General features: G+C 41.7%; 1 long non-coding RNA gene across 3 annotated transcripts; it reads right to left on the bottom strand.

Moving 5' to 3' along the window:
• Positions 1-450: 450 nt before the first annotated feature.
• Positions 451-24,264, bottom strand: LOC308470683. Of its 3 annotated transcripts, none has more exons than XR_013982548.1 (3): positions 24,099-24,264; positions 6,437-6,607; positions 451-1,349 (listed from the first exon to the last, which is right to left on the bottom strand). It is a non-coding gene; the product is annotated as an uncharacterized lncRNA (long non-coding RNA). The 3 variants fall into 3 exon arrangements; XR_013982549.1 differs by lacking the exon at positions 24,099-24,264 and adding an exon at positions 21,829-22,291; XR_013982550.1 differs by lacking the exon at positions 24,099-24,264 and adding an exon at positions 10,011-10,612.
• Positions 24,265-24,967: the final 703 nt, after the last annotated feature.

The following is a 24,967-nucleotide window of genomic DNA, read 5'->3' as shown; positions in this document are numbered from 1 at the left end:
ATCTGTGGTGCAATGGAACATAATTTGAACAAACAACTTGCCTGAGAATCCCTCTTTCTCTAGTGGTAGCCATACAGTGGCTAAATGCACAATTAAATTCTTTCAGATTTATACTGCAATCCTAAACACATTTACTCAGAAGTAAGTTCCCTTTGTTTCAGTGGAACGTGCTTCCAAGAAAGGGCTTAAGCTAACAACTGACAGTGATTTGCCTGGTTGAAAATTAAGGTTGACCTAAACTGAGCAGGTAAAGCTTTTCTTGCCATACAGCTCCACACTAGCAAGCTGCTAACAATCTATGTGTCAGGTTGCTTTTAAAGGTACAAGGATAGGGGCAAGTAAAAAGGTTCCAGTGCTACAAATAAACCTAGTATGTCAATTTCTTTCAGTGGCTGAGAGAACCATTTCTATATAAAAGAACCTATTTGAGGTTTGCAGGTGTATCCCATAAAGTACAGTTGTACCTTGGATCCCGAAAGCCCTGGAACTCAGACGTTTTGGCTCCCGAATGGCGCAAACCTGGAAGTGAGTGTTCCAGTTTGCGAACATTCTTTTGGAAGCCGAACGTCCGACGGGGCTTCCACAGGTTCTGATTGGCTGCAGGAACTTCCTGCAACTAATCAGAAGCTGCGATTTGGTTTTCGAACGTTTTGAAAGTCGAACAGACTTCCGGAACGGATTCCTTTCAACTTCCAAGGTACGACTGTAAATTCAAAGAATGCAAAGAATTCCTGCAGTAACAGGAAGATCATCTTAGGAGTGCTTTTAAATTGTATTAGCCTCCCATCAGTCTTAACAGGATCAACCCCAGACTAATTTTCTCAGCATAATGATCAGGCATCTGCTCTATGTAAACCTGGAATCATCAGATTTTAATGGATCTTTTCTGTTCATTGTCAGCTGCTTAGGGGTTTTATTTACAGTTCAGTAGCATGCTGATTTTGATAAATAAAATCACCCAAACTGGTCTAGCAGAACCCAGTCTTCATCCACATGCTGAATGCTAAAGCCAAACAGTTTTCCATTCACATGGTGGGCTTAATATGAGCCCAAACCAAGACTGGCAGTGGCTACATTGAGGACATGTTTTGCTTTGCAATTCTAGGTTCCGCAGCATTGCTGCCGTGCTCCTCTTCCTTAAGAAAGGGGGGGCCTCTCTTTATAGTGGTAGTGAAATTGATAATGATTCCAAAAATAAACCAGAAAAAATGCCCTTATAACCAAGAACTCCAGAAATTAATGTGTACAGTTATTTTACATATATAAAAATGTCTCTCCTACCTTTCTGTTGCCTGTGCACCTGTTCCCTGTTCATCAGTCAATATGTTAGCAGGTAGCGGTCATGGGGCCTGTAAAAAGCATAATACATTCTCTGTAGGATTTATATACACAGAGATGGATTCTGCTGTCATGTTGTCTCTTGTTAACCTGTTTTTAACCACTGCTGCTTCCGTGCATTCTGTGCTTGCAACAACTCCCTTAAGTAGGTTAGGCTGAAAGAGAGTGATTTGTCCATGGCTACCTGTGAGTTTCACTACTGGGCGGGAAGGGAACCTGGATGGTACCAAACTGCTTAATCCTGAAGCCGCCACACACACTGGCTCATCCTCCAAACAGCTTTGGCTAGTTAAAACAGTGCAAAAGGGTTGAAGAAAGGGGTGGATTTTTAAAAAAAATGTTTTACTGCAGCTCACAATTCTGGAAAAAAAATTACCACTAAAAGCAGTTCTTTGCACTGGTCTAACTAGACAAAATGATCACAAGAGTAGGAAGGGCTGGTTCTTCCCTATGCCTTTGGCACGCAATTCAGTTATATATATTAGTGAAGAGAGCATCACCCTCTAGACAAAGAATGAGTTAATACAGTGGTACCTCGGGTTACAAGCACCTCAGGTTACAGACTCCACTAACCCGGAAGTAGTACCTCGGGTAATGTTAAGTTGTGGGTGAACATATCAGACGACACAGCAATTCTTCAAATAGCTCTTGTTTATTCACAGGCCAGAACAGAACTGAACTGAAGGGTTCAGCCAGCCTGCTTATATAGAGCTCCACTAGAACGCAACAGTAACCATTTTCTGTAACTATCCAATCACTGAACGTCCCTTTTGATCCCTTATTTGCATACGTGGACCTCAACTATCTACAGTATCCCCCTGCTGGCCCAGGGTGAGAACTTCAGTACATAAGAGTTAAGAACTTTGCCCCAGGATGAGAACAGAAATTGAGTACCAGCGGCACAGCGGCAGCAGGAGGCCCCATTAGCTAAAGTGGTACCTCAGGTCAAGAACGGTTTACGGTTAGGAATAGACCTCCGGAATTAATTAAGTTTGTAACCAGAGATACCACTGTAAATGTATTATTTCCAAGGATCCCAAGGGTTGCACTGGCACAATTAGTGGTGCTTCTGCAGCGTCCAAGCATGCACTCTCACACACACATACACACTGTTGCACTGGTAACTGCCTTTTTTTCTACAGTCCAGGCTTCCCACCTTTAGAAAGCCCCTCCTTCGTGGTGAGATGGCTTTGCTTTTAACAACATGCTCCTGTTTTTGCTGGAAGAGATCCATTGAATTCAGTTTAACCTGCCTCTGTGTAAATGTAAACATATTTAGGACTGCAGTGTTGGCATATGTTGTTAATCCAATTAAGGCTAAAAGACATTCTAGGCCATGCATTCCTATGGTCCTCATTCGATCAAACATTCAGTCTAGACCTGGAACTGTATTTAAAGATTGATTAAAGGGAAAGGCAAACAATATTTTGAAACTCAGATTTTGAATACTTGAAATTCCAAAATAATATTAAAAATAAAATAGAATAAAACTGGAACTAGTATGATTACTAGATTAGACAACCTCATACTGGACCCTTACCTAAAAGCACATTTCATGTGGACCTTGTCACCAAGTGATGGTATAAATCACTGTAAGGTTGTATAATTTTGCAACATATCTGAATTAACACCCATGTATCCTACATAGCTCTCTGTGCCAATAGAATCTTGGTTCAGTATCATCCCTGCTTGTGCAATATCCTGAACACCCCAATGCTTTTGTTTCTCCAAGCCATTGAGTTTGAAATAGAATGTGAAAATTTGAATTCTACAAATTCATCAACTAAAAGTTATGATTTTTGGACCTACTGACCATATTACCACAATTAGTGCAATTCTTAGAAACCGGTCTATCATTGTAATTTTCTCTGGTTAACAGGGGGAGGGGAGGATTAAAAGACAGCACAGTAAGATGGAAATATGTTTAATCCTTTGCTTTGGTTTTGAGGTTTTTTCTCATTCACCAAAGCCCTATGCAGATATTCAAAGCTATGCAAGGACAATGTATCAGGGACCATGCTCCTTTTTTCTGTTCCCACTTCCACACACAGGCAACCCTGCCATTTGCATATTCATCTATCCAACTTGTGTGCGTAGGGGGCTAGACACATAGAGCCCAACACATGTCGTTCCCAACCTCACAATCTATGTACCCAATATTAGAATATACAGATGGCAGGCAGGGGTGACTTTCATTGGCCTCTGCATGCATAGGCTACAGTGTAAATATGGCAAAGTAATACACAGACATCAGAAGTGAGTCATGCAAAGGAACATGGTCTTGATCTTCTCACTATGCTTAGCTTCAAACATCTGCATACAGCAGAGGTGAGGGACCTATGGCTCTCCAGATGCTATTCAACCATATTTCCCATCAGCCCCATTCAGCATGTCATTAGTCAGGAAATATGGGAGTTTGAGTGCAACAACACAAAGGGCTGCAGGTTCCCCACCCCTGGCAAAGGGATTCTGATAATGGAATAGCGAGGTGTCAATAAAATGATGGTACACAATTTCAGCAATTGTTAAAATGTACAGTATTGATCTGGCTGCAATCAAATCTACAAAGACTACAGACAAAGAGCATAATGTGCAATATTTCAGAGGGGAATGTGGTGCAAAATGTAATGTACACTGAAATCTCAAGAACTGTAACAATATCCTAAAAAAAAATAATGTTTAAAGATGTTCTGTTTTCAACGCTTGGGGATTTTCCCACTCAGAAACTCCATGTGCATATCAATAAAGCAAAGATTTGCTTCATAAAATCATATTCAATAAAAAGATCAATACAAAACTTACTGTAACCTAATGCGTTCAGGAAAATAATGCATGTAAACTACTTTGTGATACAAATATTTTCTAGTTGCCCTTTTGAAAATCCAATTACAGTACTAAAGCATGTGCAATAATCTTCGAAGAATTTTAAATACCTTTGGGATGGGCTTTTTTGAAATATATATATAATTTGACTTTTTTTAAGAAAACAAAAAGGTTCTAAAGAGAAATACACAAATTCTGTAGAATGGTTATGCTGATTTTTTAATATATATTTTTGTAGAAATCTCTAGAGCAATTGTCAAGCCTGCCAAGCATCTTGGAAACAGAAGAGGCCTAAGTTCTGGCATTTTAGTCTGAGGTTTTTGAGACCAGAGCTGATATGTTTTGAGATACGTGTTTTTACCTGTTTTTCCAATATCAAGGGTAAGGATTTGAGAACTTAATTTTAGCTCCCTGTTCTAAACACATTTTGAAGAGGCCAATCGCTTGACAATTTCATAGTAGATGCACTACACAAGCAACCTGCTCTTGCCCAACTATCATTCATTTCAGCAGCTATTATTGAAATGACTGCATCTCAAGCATTAAGATTTTTTCCCCCTGCTGAATTCATTTGGATGTGGACTGCATGCACCCACGAAATAAATTCAGCTACATTCATGGCTCTTTTCTCCACTGATTTGTTAATGGCTGATGAGGGTTATAAAACTTCAGTCATTTTTTTCAGTGTGATTAGTAGAACAAGGCTGCAATCCTTTACACACTTACCCTGAGTGTAGGCATGTAAAGAATTACACAGTAAGGCTATGATCTAAAGCACACTTTCTACTGAGTAAGTCCCACTGAATTCAATGAGCTTTCTGAATATATATCACTGGGATTTGAACAAAACGAGTAGGTTAGCTTAGAGAGCAACTAACTAAGATTTCATGTCACAAATTAATTTTATTTGCAAGAAAAATGCTATACTAATGAGGTTTTTGTAACATGCTAATTTATGAACATTTAATCCGCCATCTGTTTTAAAGTCTATTATTGATCAGATAAAAATTCTGACTCTATTGACAGCCTTACTGACAAGTAATGGGTGCTTCAAATGATTGCAAGTTGCAATCATTAGAGGGTGGGGACAGTTATGTGAATTTGCCATTTATATGTATGTGATTCCTATTGACTTCACTGGGACTCTGGTGCATCTGAGTGTGTTTAGAACGGGATTTTTCCTATTCTTTGATGCTGCAGTTCTTAGTTGTTAGGTTGTTGTTGTTATTTTAAAACATACTAATTTAAAGCATATTGCCCCTAGTAAACCCAAACGAGAAATGCTATCCAGTTTGTTTTAAAGCACACCAGCACTTTAATATTGTGGATTTACTGTATACTGGTAGGAAGAGAGTATTCTGCTTTTGCCAGTGTATATTATGAGGGTAAACACTTGCTACCATGTCTGAGGGAGGAAAAAGAAAAATGTAAATTCCATACTTGCAAACATTGCACATGGTATTTCTATAACTTTTAGGTAGATTACAGGTTATTTAAACTGTAGATAATTTGGAAGAAGATACAATGTTTTTGGCTTCTGTAAATTGCACTCAACAGAAAATCTGGTTTTGGACAGGAAAGGGGGGTTTATAATTGTAAAGTATGCCTCAGTTTCCCCTTCAATGCCTCACTGACTATAATAACCCACATAGAATCTTTCACAAAAATTACTAGAGTAGCCGCAGTACCAATGTCCATTAACAACCTAGTAACTATTTTAGAACTTTGTATTTAATAGATAATATATTGTTAAACTGTATCAGGTATAGAGACCTAAAATTGGGTGTTTGGTGAGGGCAACAAAAGATGGTACTATTGGGGAATACTGGGTTAAAATGTTTTTTTTTTTATGAGTGTAAATCTTTACAAATGACAAAAACAAATGTGTACTATTAAAAGCTTTTGAAAAGAAAAGGCATGAACCCTGATTCTTTTATTCTTAGTTATTTGATCTGTATATGCAAACAGCACATATCCATTATCAACACCTAGGCATGATCAGTGTCAGTCTACAAATAATCCACATCAATTTGTAGAAACAGGCAGTCGGCTTCAATGATCCAAACATTTCTTTACTGTCAACAACAAGGGGTTCCTATGATGCACTGAAACTCCCACAGAACCTCTGTCTGGTGTTTTGTTAATGTACTGTGGCAAATAATAATTAGAACTATTTTGGTCGTGAATGTTGCTCGTAGAGTACAGAGCTGTGGTGAAACCTGTGCCACTACGTTTCAATTGATCTTTCTGCATGCCAACTTAAAGGAACACTTACCCGCAGGAGCGGATGTTTATTTTTTTGCAAAGTAGGTTTGAATCATTGCTGTGCGTTGTCTGGTGGACAGCAACACGAGAACGGACCTTTTCTGCAGTGGCTCCCCATTTTTGGAAGGCTCTCCCTGGGGAGGCTCGCCTAGCGCCTTTGGCTGATGAAAAATGCTATGGCCTTAAAAAAAAAGTATATTATTATTATTCATAAAGAATTGTTATTGACATAAACACATACAAAATGCAGAATGAATAATGAATGTAACAATCAACAATAAAAATAGAAAAATAACATGAAATGAGAAAACAGAGGGGAGGGGAAACCTGGGAGACAACTGAGAGTGCAATGACACATACAATTATCACATAAAAGAAGAAAAAGGTGAGTCAATTTTGTTCTCAGCAGAGCCTCTCTCCACATATTTATCTGTGGAGCAGGGGTTTTAGTGGGCTCTGCAGACGAGTTAACATAGAAGGAAAACTTGAATAAATGTGGTCTGTTTCTGATGAACCATTAAGGGCTCTCCATTTGTGTGTCAGGTGTTCTGACAGTGCAATGTACCACACAGGTTGAAAAATGACACAGTACAGCTAGAGAGCAAGAATCTCCCCTGGTCATCAGGTGAAGGACCCTGCTTCAGGCAGCATCCCCATGTTTCCAGGATGTAACTGTCAACTGAACCCCCTAAGCACCTGTGCCCCTTGCCTCCACGGCAGCTGAGTGAGCAGGCCAGTTCCCCTTCCTTCCTCCAGAGAAGCAACTTATGTTTGCCCCATCCGTCCCCACAATCTGCCAGACAACAGCAGTGGCACCCAAGAAAGCACTGCCGAATTGCTTTTAAAATAGCATTGGATGGGAAGAGAGAGATAATCCTGTATCTACTCAAAAATAAGTCCCATTGGTTTACAGAACAATCCTAACCATGTCTGCTAAAAAGCAAGTCCTATTGAATTCAGTAGGGTTCACTTCCAGGTAAATGGTATTAGGATTACAATTTTACTCCCAGGAAAGTGAGTATAGGGTGCTGCGAAGGGTCAGATTCAAAAAAAGGCTATGAATTAGACAAACCACCCTGTTCAGCAGAGCAGAAAAAATTAAACTTGTATAGCTCTTCATATTCAGAAAAATAACCATCAGCACTTTTTAATGGCATCATAAGCTGCGTGTACACTTTTATATTTCTCTTCAAAATTATTTGACAAATAAAATGTTTCCTTTGCAAATAAAATTATTATTTTAAGCTGCATGCACACATTATCACGCAGTACTGCACTGCAACTGATAAACGTTACATACAATTTGACTTCCATCTATGTCAGAAGCTTTGAGAAGCAGCCTGATCTGTTTTAAAGCTGCTCTTTAAAATGTCACACACACATGCATGAACTCAAATCCAGCAAATATGCTGCTGCCTCAGAGGTCATTGGTGGGGGTCGGCTTCTCCCCACATCATAGATTTTGAGAGCTACAGCCTCTTCTCCCTGGAAAAGGTAGATCTCTCCACTGATTTCCATAGGAGAAAGTATAGATTAGTGTGCAAAACAAACAGCTTTTAACCTCTCCACCAAATTCTTCGGAGTGGAATACCCAGGGGAAATGTGATTAAAATCTAGACCTGTCTGTCAAAATTAAAGATCCCCCCCCCTATCTATACCCTCCCTGTTCAAACTCAGGGTGTTTCTCCTATCAGCTTAGTTTCATTTCTCAGAAGGAAAAAAAATCTCAGAGCATATTTTTTGGATAGCCAAGGAAGTGACTCAGGAACTTAGGGAGTCCCTGATCTACCCCAAGATGGCTTGTCAACAGCACAATTCAACTCAAAAACGCGAGAGCCTTCCCCCAATCACCCTGATTTGCCTTGTAATTCAAGGGCCACACAGTGCTACACACTCCTGGTGAGTTTTCCCTCTAAGTTGTGCCTTGAGGACCTCTTCACACACTAAGCAAGTAAATGTGAACCCATGTACCAGGGGGCCATAACACAATCCCACAAGTGTGGTAAATATACAAACAGTAGAACCATATGGGGCCTTCCCACCTGAACGCTACCATCCATTTCAGTAGCCAGTGGTAGGTCCAAATGTTACAAAATTATGGGGCGGGGGGGGCAGATCTTCCTTTCCCAGCAAGAATGTAGGTTACATTGCTGCCATCTAGAGGGTAGAATAATTATATTTTACTAAATTATATAAAGAAAGACAAGGCAATACAGTATAAGGCAGAAACACTACCGGTACTGAAGGAATCGTGCCGTATAAGCTTATCTTCAGCGCTTGCTTAGTTAAGAGTTGCTGTTTAATTCCATTAAACACTAACATAAAATAACCAGTTCAGCAAGGGCTGAATCCATCTAGCTAGGAACCCCCAACTGCCATTTCCCACAGAACCAAAAGAAAGACATGCTGCTACATAGGACACCAGGGTCAACTTCTCCTAATGAATGTATTGCTTTATTATTTTATTTATTATTATTTATTATTGGTATTGCTTTCATTATTCTCCCACATAAGGCTGTCATTTGAGGTAAAAAAAAAAATGCTGCCAAAATTGCAGTCCAGGTAAAATGCATATGGGGCAGCAGATTGGCCTCCAGTAACTGGGAGCCATGAAGGTGTACTGTGTCTTTGTACAGAGCAAATGAGAATATACATACAAGGGTCCTGTGATAATCTGGTTGCCTTGCACACACACCCATCAGTCAGGATGAGGGGCATTTTTCTGGCGTAAAGTATGAAAACCCAGTGTGTTTCAAGGCTTACATTCTGTTAATGGTTAAGAAACGTTTGTGATATCTGGAGCTATTCACATGGCGCAGCTCCTAAGTTGGCCTTCGTCTGCTGTTGCACAGCACTTTTCCTGTTGCAGTTCTACCCTTTCATCAATTTGTATTTTCAAACCGTGCATTTCTCCGATGAAAATAGGAACGTCCCATTCCATAACTACTTATACCCCACACATCTTACTGGGTTTCCCCAGCCACTCTAGGCAGCTTCCAACATATACAAGAACATAATAAAACATTAAACATTTTTTAAAAAAACTTCTCTATACAGGATTGCCTTCAAACAGCTCAGGGGTCGGATAACTCCATACCCTCCAACATTTCTCCAGTGAAAATAGGGACAACCTAAGGAAATGTGGGACATTCTAGAATCAGATCAGAAAGCCGGGCGGCTTCTCTAAATCAGGGACCTCCCTGGAAAATAGGGAAACTTGAAGGGTTTGACAGTGCCTTTCATTTTTATTGTAGTGTCAAGGCAGGTCTGCAAAAAATGAAAAGCCTTTTGAAGCATTGTTCCGAGAGAGAGAGAGAGAGAGAGAGAGAGACGGTTTTTTGCTTTTATTTTAACTGTTCTGACGAGAGACAGATATAGTTCATACAGAAAACAAAATGCTAGTCCTGTTCAGATGCACCATTTTGCAAGGATAGATAAACCTGCCCTGGAGTCATTGGACAGTGTGGGGACTGCCTGTCTAGGCCAACTCTGGCTTTCATGGCTTCAACCCCTAAGTCAAAGATAGCATGGTTCCAGCACAGTCTAAATATTTATTATTATTATTATTATTATTATTCACTTACACAACATTTCAGAGTGGTCAAAGCAAAGTAAAGCAGAAGCGGTAACTGCAGGTAAAGCAGTAATTGTGTGAGACTCTCCAGTGAGGTGTTTTCTCCTCATGCAAATACTGTAGTAGCTATGAGGGTGATCTGCCTGCCCCCCTACCCTGAGTACAGCCCTCAGCATTTCCCCACAAGGAAGCAGATGGCCAGATTCAGAATCTGGCACGGACTTTGGAAGTGGCTGCTTAAGCCTCAGAGGGAAGGACAAACCGGTAAGTGTATCAGTCTATTAAACGACGGGCACAAACACAGTAACAAGGGGGTTCTTATCTCATAAATCCAGCACCTCTGGCAAACACTACCCCTCCCCCCCACCTCCAAATTTAAATTATCATTTGTTCAGGGTGTGTGTGGAGCCAACACGTGCAACACATTCAGGCAACATTGCTCCGTAACAACTTCACACTCAAGATTGACCCCAGTCTGGTAGATTGACCCCATAGACCTCTGTCCCCCTGCTTCCTTACAGTTCCTGCTCCCTGGGGTCATGCATGTTTTGTTGTTTTTTGTTTTTAAATGCCTTTTCTTTTTAGCTCAGTCACCAGCACAAGCTATTACTACGGAACCCTCTGCATCTTGCCTCTCGCTGGCCCTTTTCAGAGTAGGTTGCTCTCCATCTCTGGCGCCATCTGCTGGCTAATTACAGTTCTTTGTGGGGAAGCTGAAGTGCTCCACAAGTGCAAAAATATTGGTTGCGTTATTCTGATAATTACAGCCTTGTCGGTGATTGAGACAAGCCTTAACCGTTGCATGCAATTTGAACAGAACCCTTCAGAGCGTACCTCCTTCCTTTCTCCAGAAACACTTCACTGTAATAAGACACGTTTGGCATAATTGGTGCGCACTTGTATTTGAGTGCGTCTTGTGGCGCCTGCATTCACTATTCACTGCACTTGTATCTGCAGCTGCTTTGTCCACTGATTTAATGACTCGTTGCTTTTCTGTTTCCCCAAATTCCTAAAAACCAAATACTTTTCTTGCATGGATAATTGAGCAATATTTATTAATTTCCAGATAACCCAAGTGTTTGGGGCTGCAGGATGATGCAAAACTGTGTGATTTCTAGCAGGGGGGCAGAGGGAGATGTGTAGGAGTAAACTGCCCATTTAATCTTAGACACTCTCTGATATTTATTCACATGGATGTAAAACTAAAAAAGAAGGAAAGAAAAAAGTCGGCACAGCATTTGTTTATATTCAAGGCTTGAACAGAGAAAAATCTAAAGTGTGCTAAGGCCCTTTTGGCAGCTGCAGCAATAAGGGCTATGGACCAACCAGTTGAGCTGATGTTATATTATTATGGAATCTTTGAGAAACAGATGCTGGAGAATTACTGGTTGTGCAGCCATTGCATGTTTAGTCAGAGCAAAATCTCCTGTTGCATTCAAAGAGTCTAGCTTCCAAGTGAGAGGGCATAAACTTTTGTGAAATCCCATCTTTTATTTTATTAAAATCATTTTTATCATTTTTATTCCCCCTCTCCTCAAAAAGACTTCAAGGTAGCCAACTTGAAGTACCAAATATCAAATAAAAGTACTTAAACAAATTAAGAATGTTTATATGAGTTGAAGGAAAGGGTTGCAAAAAGGACAATCAAGTAATTCTATGCCAGCAGTGCTTGTCTTGCTTCCATCAGTCTTTGTTGTTTTCTTTTCTCTCTCTTTTGTGAGGTCAAAATAATGTTCCTGAACATTCCAACGCCTCAAGGAGATGCATCAGAATCTACTGTAACAAAAGATGCATCTTTTATGGCAGCAATGAAAGTTCCATTTGGCTGGGGATATGAAGAGTCTGTGTACTGTTGGCAGGACTGGGTGGGAAGAAAAGGTAGGTATGGTGGGTGATGGGCAGAAAGCCCAGCTGAATGAGGACTGAGAAGGAAGTGGTGTAGATTTTCCGGAAAAGTTTGGCACATGTCTGAAGAGCTATTTATATACATGTGCTTCACAGGAACAGTCAGCAGGGAAAATTAATTACCAGTCATATCTAATATCAAAGTTGTATTGTATTCATGCCAATTGTCCTGTCTTGGTTGGACTGTACCCATAATTAGCCTTTGGAGTAACCTCTCAGATTCAATACCCTCTACTGTAACTAAACTAAAGATATGCCATTGTAATCATCATGTATTCTTCCCCTGTTTAATCTCTGCTTCCATTTCCTTCCCCTTCCTTCAATTCCCTTGTGTCAACTTTTAGACTGTATGCCTCTTGGGGCAGAAACCTGTCCAAGCATTCTTTGTAAAGCACCCTGGACATAGGTGGTATTGTAAACAAAACAGAAAGGAAACAAGCACACTAACGTTACTGTGGGTGTGGGCTTTGTATTCTTTATTTTTTATTAAAATATATTTCTAGAAATGGAAACTGTTAAGTAGAAAAATCTAGCAGTAGAAAATTTCCCCACCTGAATGAGGTTGTGGGGGCAAAGGTGGCCAACCTTTCTTCTGCCAAAGGTCTCCTTCTTTTAGGAATAATCTGTCAGGGGCTGCATACTAGATCTAGATATGAAAAGTCTACCCGAAGCCATACAACCCAGAAAACAGTTTTAAACCAATCCATTTATTTTTATTGAACAAATAACAGTCCCTTAGGATTGCCCTGAAACTACACGGGGGGGGGCAATTTTTAAAGCACAGAAAATATAAAGAGGAAACGTCTGATGGTACTGAATATTCAGGCAGCTTTTGGAGGCATCTGGGGCTACATAAAATGAAGGTGGTGCTGTGGTCTAAACCACTGAGCCTAGGGCTTGCCGATCAGAAGGTTGGCGGTTCGAATCCCCACAACAGGTTGAGCTCCCGTTGCTCGGTCCCAGCTCCTGCCAACCTAGCAGTCCGAAAGCACGTCAAAGTGCAAGTAGATAAATAGGGAAGGTAAATGGAGTTTCCGTGCGCTGCTCTGGTTCACCAGAAGCAGCTTAGTCATGCTGGCTACATGACCCAGAAGCTGTACATCGGCTCCCTCGGCCAATAAAGCAAGATGAGCGCCGCAACCCCAGAGTCGTTCGCGACTGGACCTAATGGTCAGGGGTCCCTTTACCTTTACCTTTACAGAGCTACATAAAATGAGATTGGTGGGTCACAGGCCACCCACCCATGGGGAAGGGGTACTAATGGTTTGGAAGTCTGAAAGGTCATTGGTTGAAGGAAGGAAAGAACAACTGGCTAAGGAATAGGGACTTTAGTGAATGGTATGTAGCCTGCCTAGCCACAGTCAGCAGAGCACATTGAGGAAACGGTGGTAGCTATTAAGTAAATCAAAAACTATGGGAAATATGAGTGGCCATCATTTGATCCCTTGCACATAATCCACAAACTGCAGTTAGTGCAGAATACTGCGGCATGGTTGCTAATGGGACTGAGACCCTGTCAGCATACAACACCTGTGCTCAGAGACCTGCATTGGCTACCAATTTGTTACTGAACCAAGTTCAAGGTGTTGCTATTGGTGTACAAAGCTTGGACCAATTTACTTGTAGGATTGCCCTATAAGACGACTCCACCACTTCAATCTGCAGAACTGGTGCAACATAATAATCATTCTGCACTTATAAGAAATCAATCTCCTAGCACCTACACTTTAGAACTCCTCACCTATTGACACCAGGCAGGCATCTCCACAGTAATATTTTCATAGAGCCGCCATTCGTCCAGATTTTCCTTTACATTACTGTGATTTCCAAAACGTCTGGGGGAATATCCAAAAGGCAGCGCTTTGTCCTGGATCTTAGTTAAGTCAATGGAAAAATCATTTTTGGCTCAACAATTTTAGGGTCTTCTTTAAAAAGGTTCAACTTTTGGGGTGTACTGGTTTTTATAGGCAACCCTATATTTTCAGTGCCTAACCAGAATGCTGACATGTCTTAATCTCTTACCATTGACTTCAATATCTTTTGAATGTTTTGACACAACTGTTTTATTACTAACAATTTTAATGGTTTTTTTAATAAAAAAAACCCACTTAAGAGGTTTTATTACAATTAAGCAGTGTATAAACCTGTGAAATTAAAAATGAAAGAAAATAAATAGCATTATTTAAAATCGTTCACATTAAGGCTTCATAGCCATTAGCCCATGGGTAGGCAAACTAAGGCCCGGGGGCTGGATCCGGCCCAATCGCCTTTGAAATCCAATCTGCTGACAGTCCAGGAATCAGCGTGTTTTTACATGAGCAGAATGTGTGCTTTTATTTAAAATGCATCTCTGGGTTGTTTGTGGGGCATAGGAATGTGTTCATTTCCTCCCAAAAAATATAGTCCAGCCCCCCACAAGATCTGAGGGACAGTGGACTGGCCCCCTGCTGAAAAAGTTTGCTGACCCCTGCTTTAGTCCAATGGTAGTAAAGTGCAGGTTCAGAGAATATACCTTTGTGAGAACTACGGTTCTGCTGAACTGGCACCCTGGAACCTGAAATCACAGTGGGAAATTCCAAAAATTGTTCAAAATGTTTGATATCCTGCTTGTGTTTACACATTAGTGCATAAATTGCAATGTGGCTTTTCTTTTAACAGGTGCCAGGGAGACTGGCTTGCTGTACCACATTAGCAAGAAAGTGAATGACTAGCTAAAGTCTGTACTGGATATTAGCTACTGTGCTCTGTCCCATTAATTTAGTACAGTAAACAATGTATCTGTTCTGGGCATGCTTTTGACATCTTGACTGAAGCCATTCTTTTGGGAAACAATCCCAAATCTCCTACCTAAATCAAAACATGGAATTCCCGTATCACCAGGGTCTACTTTGGCCCCACTGAAATGAAGGAACCAGCATGGACAATGGACAGGGATGAAGTGAGCTGCATGGGGAAATAAGCATATTTCCTAGGTTTCCTTTCCTTCCTTTTCACCTTCTCAGCCCTTATCAAAATATCTCAAAGTCAGCAAATCCAAACATTTGCTACAGGAATAAACTAGGCCAATCACAGGAGCCCCAACAATAAAATATTTTAGGGGGCTGGGTCCCCACAAAGTTGATGGGCATTCCCATTCAAACAGTGTGTGTGCACTGTGTCATGTGATCGATTAAGTGGGGTGGGACTTACCTGCCCCCCCCCCAATATTTTATTTAAGTTGGCACCCAGAGGCCAATTGTAAAGGAATGCAAATCATCCAGGGTTAAATTATGAGCAGGCTGACCCTAAAGGTATATATTGAACGCTATTGAACCCAAAGGAACTTATTTTCTGATAAGTTGTAATATGCTGGGGAGGTCTCAGGCCAGGAACTGTGGCAGTCAGAATCTGGAAGCCTTTCTCTTACACTTTGACCCATGTGAAAGCTTCTACTAGAGTACTGGCCTACCATTTTGTTTTTAGCTATTTTTAAAAACAGCAAAAACGCCACTGTCGACATGGGATGCCATATGTCGATATTTTCACAGACATTTCCCTGATGTCCGCACAGACACTGCTGCTGACTACAGTATTCCAGATATGTCCAGGGAAATCAGGACATATGGCAACCCTACGTACTGCTGCAGATGGCCAGAAAGCACCTAGAAGCTCAACAGAGTCACACCAGGGACCAAGGGAGTTCATCCCTGCCTTATTTCACCTCCATCCACCTACTTCTGAAAAGCTTTATTTGCCTCTGGTCTCCCAGCTGTGATAGCAAGTATTCTTGGGAATGTAGCCTTGGTCTGCTACACTAGGGGAGGGTCTCCGTGTATATCTCTTTTCTACCCTAATGTTCCAGTTATATTTTATTTTCTGAACCGACCAAAATGGCACCTCTTGCATCGAACGGCATATAGAGGTGATGAGGTAACACAAAGTGAAGCAATCGGCTGAAGAACATGCTGGTCACTAGAGGGCAACAATATTCAGCCTGTAACTAGCAACAAGGGATGGGCTGTGCTGTGGTTTTGATTGGCTCTTTGAAAATGCCAAACTTCCTATTTCCTAGATTTGCATGAATTTGTAGTGTGGCATAATGCTTTCCTTTGCTGTATTGACTCCTTTTATTTAAAGCCCCTGACCTTCTAGTGCTCTGACATTTGAGATTCATGGACATTTAAGTTACTTTAGAACTGGATAAAATGTTTTAAAATTCATTCCTTTTGGATGTGTTTAAAGTAAATTAAATATGTAATCCTGCAGCTCCTCTGCTCTTTTATTGTATTATTGCTGAAAGTCAATGTGTGCTATAATTGGCAAGCGTTCAAAGGGCCTGAATGGATTATCTTTTGCTAACTAACTTCGTACACTGCATAATATAACAAAAGTCCCCCTGGAGCTACAGCAGGGAGAATGAAAGAGGTTTTTTTTAATTATTTAAAAAAAACACTGTTTAATTACTTATTGTGTTTTCATTGCTTTGTACTGCCACAATGTAGATAAGATTATTCAAGCTCTTCTAAAAAGTAGTCTGAAAAGAGTTAACACCACATAAATTGGTTATCTGGAATATTGTTGGAGGGAGTATGAGAGGAAGATTAGAATAACGTATTTGGGGGCCTAACTCTTTAAACCTCATATTTCTCATGATCCTATTTAGAAATAGATGCCCGAAGCAAAATGTGGGACTCGGAAGACCTGATTCCATGAATGTGTACTTCAAATTGAGTCCCACTATATAAGATACCTAAAGCTCTTCTGTGTGTGCCACTGGGCCACCCAAAGGCTGCATTCCTAAGTGGTTTTCTCATTAGCCTGCACATCCATGCAGGAAACCTCAGCACCAATTTTGACTACCCGTGGCCTTCAAGAGAACTGTATCTACCATTGGCCCTCAGTGTGCTTGGGGACAACCCCACCATTATGTCCTCTGAAGGTTAACAGTGAGGACACCAGCTGAATGTCTACTGGAAGAGAATTCACATAGCGGTTTTCGTGTGCTCAAGTAAGTGTGTTAATTTTCCAATGTCTTCTATTTCTCTTCTTCCAATTTACAACTATGAAAGGGAAGTTGCCATGTTTTGAAATAGCTGCAAATGTTCCAGTAAAAAAATAATTTCCAAGTAAATATTTGTTTCAACATGAAGGTCAAACCACATTAACGAAGGGTGCATTTATAAACTAATGTGCATTAACTCACATTTGTTTATAAATGCATCCTTCATTAAGTATCGCTGCGTTATAAATGCATTCTTCAAAAATATAGCTGTATCGTATGGAGGTAGGCAAGCCTGTGTCAGTGTTGTCTTGCTGATATAGATTTTATGCTGTAAATTAAGACCAGAAGACTAACCAGATGCCTGTGAGAAAAACCCACAAGCAGGATTCGAGCACAAGAGCGCTCTCCCTTTCTGTGGCTTCCAGCAACTGGTATTCAGAACCATTGCTGCCTCCAACTGTGTAGGCAGAGCATTGCCATCACAGCTAGTAGCCATCAATAGCCCTCTCTCTCCATGAATTGGTCCAAATCCTCTTTTAAAGCCATATAAAGGTTGGTTGCCACCACTGCCTCCTGTAAGTGCATAGTTAAACTATGGAATTTGCTCCATGTGAAGAAGTACTTTCTTTTACCTGTCCTGAATCTTCCAACATTCAGCTTCATTGGATGTCCACGAGTTCTAGCATTGTATGAACTTGTAATGTTTGGTTAATGCTCTTGATGAAGAACCTCCAGGGAGCTGTTTAAAATACTACCACTATCTTCACTCCAGCTGTTAGCAGACCCTCCAAGTTCCCCTTTTTTCCAGGGGCATCCCTGATTTAGAGAAGCCACCCTGGCTTCTGATTTGATCCCAGAATGCCCCATTTTTCCTTAGGATGTCCCTATTTTCATTGGAGAAATGATGGAGGGTATGGAGTTTATCCAGCCCCTGAGCCGTCTGAAGGCAATCCTGTATAGGGAAGTTTAAAAAATAATAATTACTGTTTTATTATGTTTTTATATACAGTACGCTGCAAGCTGCCCAGAGTGGCTGGGGAAACCCGGTAGGATGTGTGGGGTATAAATAGTAAAATGGTCATTATGGAATGGTCTCCTATTTTCATCGGAGAATGGCTGGAGGGTATGTTTTAGTGATTGTGCCTTATGTTGCAGGGATACTGCTTTCAGTGCAATACTCTTGCAGGTTGCCATTTTGTTATTAAGCGGGGAAAAGAATTAACATTGGCTGTCCCATTGGGGAAAGAAAAGTGACAAACCTATCCTGCTAGGCCTATGTGAGCTGAGGAAAGGCAGCTTGGATGACTTCCACAACTGAAATGAAGGAAACCCCTCAAGTCAGCAGAAGGGATACGCTCCATTGACTTACAATTGTTCATTCATCCAATTAATCTCCCTTCACAGAAGCAAGACCTCCTATGGCCAGAGGTATGTTAACACCTGCTGTGAGTTTAATTAACCTCTTAAGACAGTTACAACAAGCAAGCAATTAATCCATCAAGTGACACTGAGACCTTACAAGTATTCAGAGATTTGTTCAGCCAGGCCTCTGCTTTCTCCTTGCTTGCAACTACTGCTAAGGCCACAGAAAGGGGTGGTGCAGAGGCAGTTTTAGGGAAGTGCAACTGGTTTGGCCACACTGGGCATCACAACAATACTATTGAATGAAGCGCAGGGGCACACGTGCCAAAGTTTAGTGTAGCACAGGGCGCCAATGAAATTTGAGAGCCCAAAGTCCACCACTAGGTGGTGGTTGATAGTTTAGGGAATGTTCATTTTATGCAATGAACATTCCTTGGGTTAAGAACTTAATTCGTTCTGGAGGTCCGTTCTTAACCTGAAACTGTTCTTAACCTGAAGACCACTTTAGGTAATGGGGCCTCCTGCTGCCGCCGCCGCACGATTTCTGTTCTCATCCTGAAGCAAAGTTCTTAACCCGAAGTACTATTTCTGGGTTAGCGGAGTCTGTAACCTGAAGCGTCTGTAACCCAAGGTACCACTGTACAAAAGATGGCAAGCCCCATTGAACTCTATGAGTCTTCTGAGTCTGCATAGGATCGCACCGTGAATGTAGCAGTGGTGCTAGAAATACATATTATAGTCAAGTCCCCTTTTCATCAAATACCGTATTTTTCGCTCTATAAGATGCACTTTTCCCCTCCTAAAAAGTACAGGGAAATGTGTGTGCGTCTTATGGAGCGAATGCAGGCTGCGCAGCTATCGTTGAAGCCAGAAGAGCAAGAGGGATCGGTGCGCAGCGATCCCTCTTACTCTTCTGGCTTCAGGGATAGCCACGCAAAGCCTCTTGAGCGCAGCGGGAGCGCTCCTCCCTCTTTGCTCAAGAGGCTTTGCGTCACTTTCTTGTTTCTTGTTTTCCTCCTCTAAAAACTAGGTGCGACTTATGGTCGGGTGCGTCTTATAGAGCAAAAAATACGGTGGTTTCTGGAATAGTCCAGGCCCAAACCCTAAGTCCACTCTGCTCATTGTCCTAGAATTCTGGTTTCCAGTCTGAATTCCTGCTGGGGCAGAGCTCTCTGCCATCTCTATATCCTGGGTAATCAGCCTTGGTTTAAGGTTGATTCAGTTCCCATGGGGTAGATAGTAGCTGCCAGAAGCCAGTTTGAAATTGTGGGGAGTCAGTTGAATGGGAGTGCCACTACACACAGAACAGGCTCTTTGTACCCTGAATGTAGATTAGCAGTGTCAAGTTAAAAGCACAACCACATGCAGATGACACATGCAATCAATTTGAGACAAATAAGTTTGTTTTTATTAAGGAAAAGAATATTATCTCTTGCCCTCATGGTTTTTCATGGAGAAGGTGTAGTGTAGGTGGTCACACAAAACTCTGAGTGGGGTTTTCTCAGAGCAAAAAGCAAACAAGTCTCTTGCACTTTTCGCTTACTTCTTCTCCACTATGTGACGATGCGCCCTTTAAATATTGCCTCCCTCATAATATGTCCCGTGTTTTCATCCTTTCTGAGCCTGCCTCCACATTCTCTCAAAATGTACTAAGAAACAAAGATCTTAACACTGCCATCCTAAGTAGAAATAAGTCCCATTGAACACAATGGGACCTACTCCCAGAAAAGTGTGTATAGGATTTCTGCTCTAAATAAAGAAGCCTTTTTTCATGGTCAAAGCTTTTTAGAAGTCCTGCTGCTTTGTGGAGTAGAGAAAAACCACAATTGGGGGGAGGGGGAGGGGAGAGCACCTAAGTTCCTCACAGCTAAATAATGCAGTATGATTAATAGCAGTCTGAGCGGCATCCCAGGGAAAGCAGAGAGAATGAATTATTCAGAAATATTCAAAACCTCCAAAGACAGAGTTACAATAATTCAAAATGACAGGCAGAAGAACAAATATATACAAGTGAAGGAACACCAAGGAAAATTTGGAACACTGACAAGGGCTCATCATGGTAGTCAGGAGAAAACTGGTAATCTGTGAGTGTTTTTTATAAACCTACTGGGAACCCCAAACTGAATCCTGCTTGTGATCTTCATCCCTATCCATACTCCATCACTGCAGCTGAATTGCATGTGCTCTTACCTCCAGGCAGAAGTGAATAACAGTCAGGTGTTGTATTTGCAGAGAGAAGGGATTAGTCATTAAGTGGCTTTTCCCAGGAGGCCAGGGTGCAACCTGACAGCTGTAAAGCACCTGAAACAACCTCATTTCAGTGTCTGCTACTTCCTCACAACCTTCATATTAAGGCTCTTGCTAGATACAGACACAGATGGCTTGAATCAGTTGCGGCTGGTGCCCATTAGACCTGGTGAGGTTGCTAGGTCACAGGAGATGGCAAATGACACCATATAGGTGTAGCCAGGTTGTTCTGGAGAGCCAGTGTGGCATGGTGGACTAGTAAGTGGGAGATAAGGGTTCAAATCTTTGCTCGGGGATAAGATTTCTTGGGCTACAGTCCATTTCATTAGATGTATCATTCTTGGTTTTTAAAATTTAGATACTCTGCAAAACAGTCAACAAAATGCCTGGCTACTTAAAGTGGGTTAAAGTTTATTAATCACATAATGAAATTTATCAGTCTAGACGTGGGTCAAAATAGCTACTGAGGCCATTGTTTAGTAATGTGAACTGTATCCTGTCTTGCACCATGAGACAGCTGGGAATTTTGGAACATTTGAAATTGGGGGGTTTAATTACGGTCCCATGGTAGCCAAACTATTAAGTGGAAACCTGACATGACAACTTACTGTTTTCATTCGTCCTCTAGCTATGATCGTCAGCACAGAAGAGAAAATGGAATAACATCAAGCAAGTGCAAAGAGTGCAATTAGGAAAACAATGAGCATTAAGCTTTGATATAAATTGGAACAGTGAGACAACACCATGCATCTTATGAGAGCCTGAATTCCATCGAGGGGAACAAGTCCAATATCCTGCTACTAATTGACTATTAGGAATTAGCAGAACTGTTGATAAATGCCACATTCTGCAAAAGTCATAAATGAGAACATGCACAGAATATGCAACATTCAGATGAAGCTGTAAGTGATCAAGTGAAGCAAAAAAAAAAGTCTACTGATTTGCAGTTGTGGGGACATAAGTACAAGGCCTTAGAATTGGAACTGATGTGATTTACACACCACCAGTGGGGCCCCACTACTGGGAATCACAGACAGAGGACCACACCGCTCACTGGTTCTGCACTGCTCCCTCCTCAAATGCTCTCGCTAGTCTGTAATTTGCCTTTGCCCTTAGCCCTGGAAGCCAAGGCCCAAGTTTGGGGCATGTTCACTTTGGTGAGAGAACCCCAGCAGAGATTTAACATTGCAAAACATGCAACAAAGAAAAGCATGCATATTTAGGTTGCAAAACCTTTAAAATGTCCCCTTTAAAAGTTATTTCCAAACTTTTACATTTCCCTAGCACAGAGATAGACCACATAATTTGGGCGGTTATAAAATGGATTACTTACAAACCCTCCAAAGGCCAGTTTCTTGTTCTTTTCCATATAGCAGTCAGAAAAAATGGACAAGCAGTTGATGAGTTACAAAAGGTAAAAATTTATAAACTACTGGTAGAGAAAAATCCTAATTTCAGACTCCATTCTGGTCAGAAACAAGAGAGGCTGGTTAAAGCCATGTGGATAGTCTAATCAGTTCAGTACTCCTTACATAATGAAACCCACATGTAGGGTGAGAAAAACTAAATGCTTGGCTACCCATTTCCTCCCAAGGTGAGGGGAAGTGACATAGGCGAAGCCTGGCAGTACAGCTGACTCTATGGTTTTAACCCTTTAGGCACTAATTAGACACCACCATGCTGGTTATATGGGGCTGGTTGCCCTACAGATAATTCCTCTTATCTGCAAGGATGGAGATATGGGGTGTACAAATCTCTGACTTTTCTATTCCTAGAAAGCATACTAACATACAAAGGTAAGAGTCAGTCTAATTCTCCACCCATATTTGTCTCTGTTGCCATCCAGCGCTTGTAGGTGGCCCCTGGAAGATTATTAACAAATTATTGCAGGCTAGTCCAGTCCACTCCATTGCCTGTGGGGAAGGGAGCAAGCAAGTTCACACTGAAATGTCCTGTTCTTTTTCCTTCCTGCTTGCCGCCATTGACATATTTGGGTTATTCCCTTGCAATCGGGATTCAGGCCTCACCATGGGACTGAAACTGCCTTGGTCGCACTGGTTGATGATCTCCGGCGGGCTAGGGACAAAGGTGAGAGCTGTTTCCTAGTTCTGCTGGATCTCTCAGCGGCCTTTGACACCACTGACCATAACATCCTTCTGGACCGTCTAGAGGGGCTGGGAGCTGGGGGCACTGTTATACAGTGGTTCCGCTCCTTTCTCCTGGGCTGTGTCCAGAAAGTGGTGGGGGGGATGAGTGTTCAGACCCCTGGGCTCTCACTTGTGGGGTGCCTCAGGGTTCCGTCCTCTCCCCCATGCTTTTTAATATCTATATGAAGCCGCTGGGAGAGATCATCAGGGCGTTTGGATTGGGTGTTCATCAGTATGCAGATGACACCCAGCTCTACCTCTCCTTTTAATCAGAACCAGTGAAGGCGGTGAAGGTCCTGTGTGAGTGCCTGGAGGCGGTTGGAGGATGGATGGCGGCTAACAGATTGAGGTTGAATCCTGACAAGACAGAAGTACTGTTTTGGGGGGACAGGGAGCAGGTGGGTGTGGGGGATTCCCTGGTCTTGAATGGGGTAACTGTGCCCCTGAAGGACCAGGTGCGCAGCCTGGGAGTCATTTTGGACTCACTGCTGTCCATGGAGGCACGGGTTAATTCTGTGTCCAGGGCAGCTGTCTACCAGCTCCACCTGGTACGCAGGCTGAGACCCTATCTGCCTGTGGACTGCCTCGCCAGAGTGGTGCATGCTCTAGTTATCTCACGCTTGGACTACTGCAACGCACTCTACGTGGGGCTACCCTTGAAGGTGACCCGGAAACTGCAATTAATCCAGAATGCGGCAGCTAGATTGGTGACTGGCAGTGGCCGCCGGGACCACATAACACCAGTTCTGAGAGATCTGCATTGGCTCCCAGTACGTTTCCGAGCACGATTCAAAGTGTTGGTGCTGACCTTTAAAGCCCTAAACGGCCTCGGTCCAGTATATCTGAAGGAGCGTCTCCACCCCCTTCATTCTCCCCGGACACTGAGATCCAGCGCCGAGGGCCTTCTGGCGGTTCCCTCATTGCGAGAAGTGAGGCTACAGGGAACCAGGCAGAGGGCCTTCTCGGTAGTGGCGCCCGCCCTGTGGAACACCCTCCCATCAGATGTCAAAGAGATAAACAATTACCTGACATTCAGAAGACATCTTAAGGCAGCCCTGTTCAGGGAAGTTTTTAATATGTAACGCTGTACTGTTTTTAACACTTGATTGGGAGCCGCCCAGAGTGGCTGGGGAAACTCAGCCAGATGGGTGGGGTATAAATAATAAATTATTATTATTATTATTATTATTATTATTATTATTATCTTTATATTTGAGGGAGATTGTTTGTTTGTTGCAGTCGTATATACTATCTTTCGGCAAAGGCACACAAGGCAGCTAACCATTTTAGAATAGTACGACAAACAAATAGTCCAAAATATAGAATAACAAGGGTTCTCTCAGGCTTACTGATGTGCTTGCTCTTCAGGAGCTGATAGGTATATGACCCTAACTTTATATATATATAAATAAACACACATGCACACACATTCATAAAAACTGAAAACATAGCTCACCATCTATCACAGGAAGAAATTTCTCTTCTGCATACTCCTTGTAGCATAAAAAAAAAGTTTTCAGGAAGACAGCCAGAGATTTTTCCTCAGAGGCTCAGTTAATTTCATTGTACACAGGTTGTACATTGACAATAAAGGTGGTATTATTATTATTATTATTATTATTAATTAATAATATTTATTAAAAGATTATCCCAGTTATTGAACTGGGACATATGAGTTCAAAGGTACCCTGGGCCTAAGTTGTTCCTTGTCCTGGGCTTCCTGGTTTCTACTTTCCCTCAGGTCACACAGCTGTTCTTGTTTTTTAAATCAGCCCCAATAAAAGCAGGGCTGAGTCTGCTCCAACTGTTCTCTCAGGCCATTGATGGTTTTGCCGGAAGCTGGCAGTTATGTGCTCCCTGCCCTGGCCTTATCCTTCTCTCAGGGCACACAGGTTTTATACAAAACAAACACACCTCAGTTTCAATCAATATTGTTTAGAAGATATCCTCTAAGGAAGACAGGAACAGCAAGAGACGGATTCTTCCCATAATATCTCCTGCTGAAATCATTCTTGTTTTAGAGAAGTCTACCCAATTGTTTAGAAAGCTGAAGTAAATTTAATCTGGTTTAGTATTTTAACTTCTTTTTATGTTTTAAAGTAGGGCCGTAAATTTTTCTCGATTTTCCTGTCTTATCTGTTACACACACCCACACCCACACACCCACACACCCACACACCCAACAGTGAGGATTTTTTTTTTTAAGCAAACAAGCTGTGTATACGTTTCATGAAATTAAATGATTAAATAGCATTTCCCCAACAAGCCAAGGTAGAAAAGGAGATATGACAGATTAGTTATAGTAGCTCTGGCTTCATTGCCTGA

The sequence above is a fragment of the Podarcis pityusensis genome (assembly GCF_964106645.2).
Source record: "Podarcis pityusensis genome assembly, chromosome: 2".
NCBI lineage: Eukaryota > Metazoa > Chordata > Lepidosauria > Squamata > Lacertidae > Podarcis > Podarcis pityusensis.
This window is presented reverse-complemented; position numbering and strand designations above follow the sequence as displayed.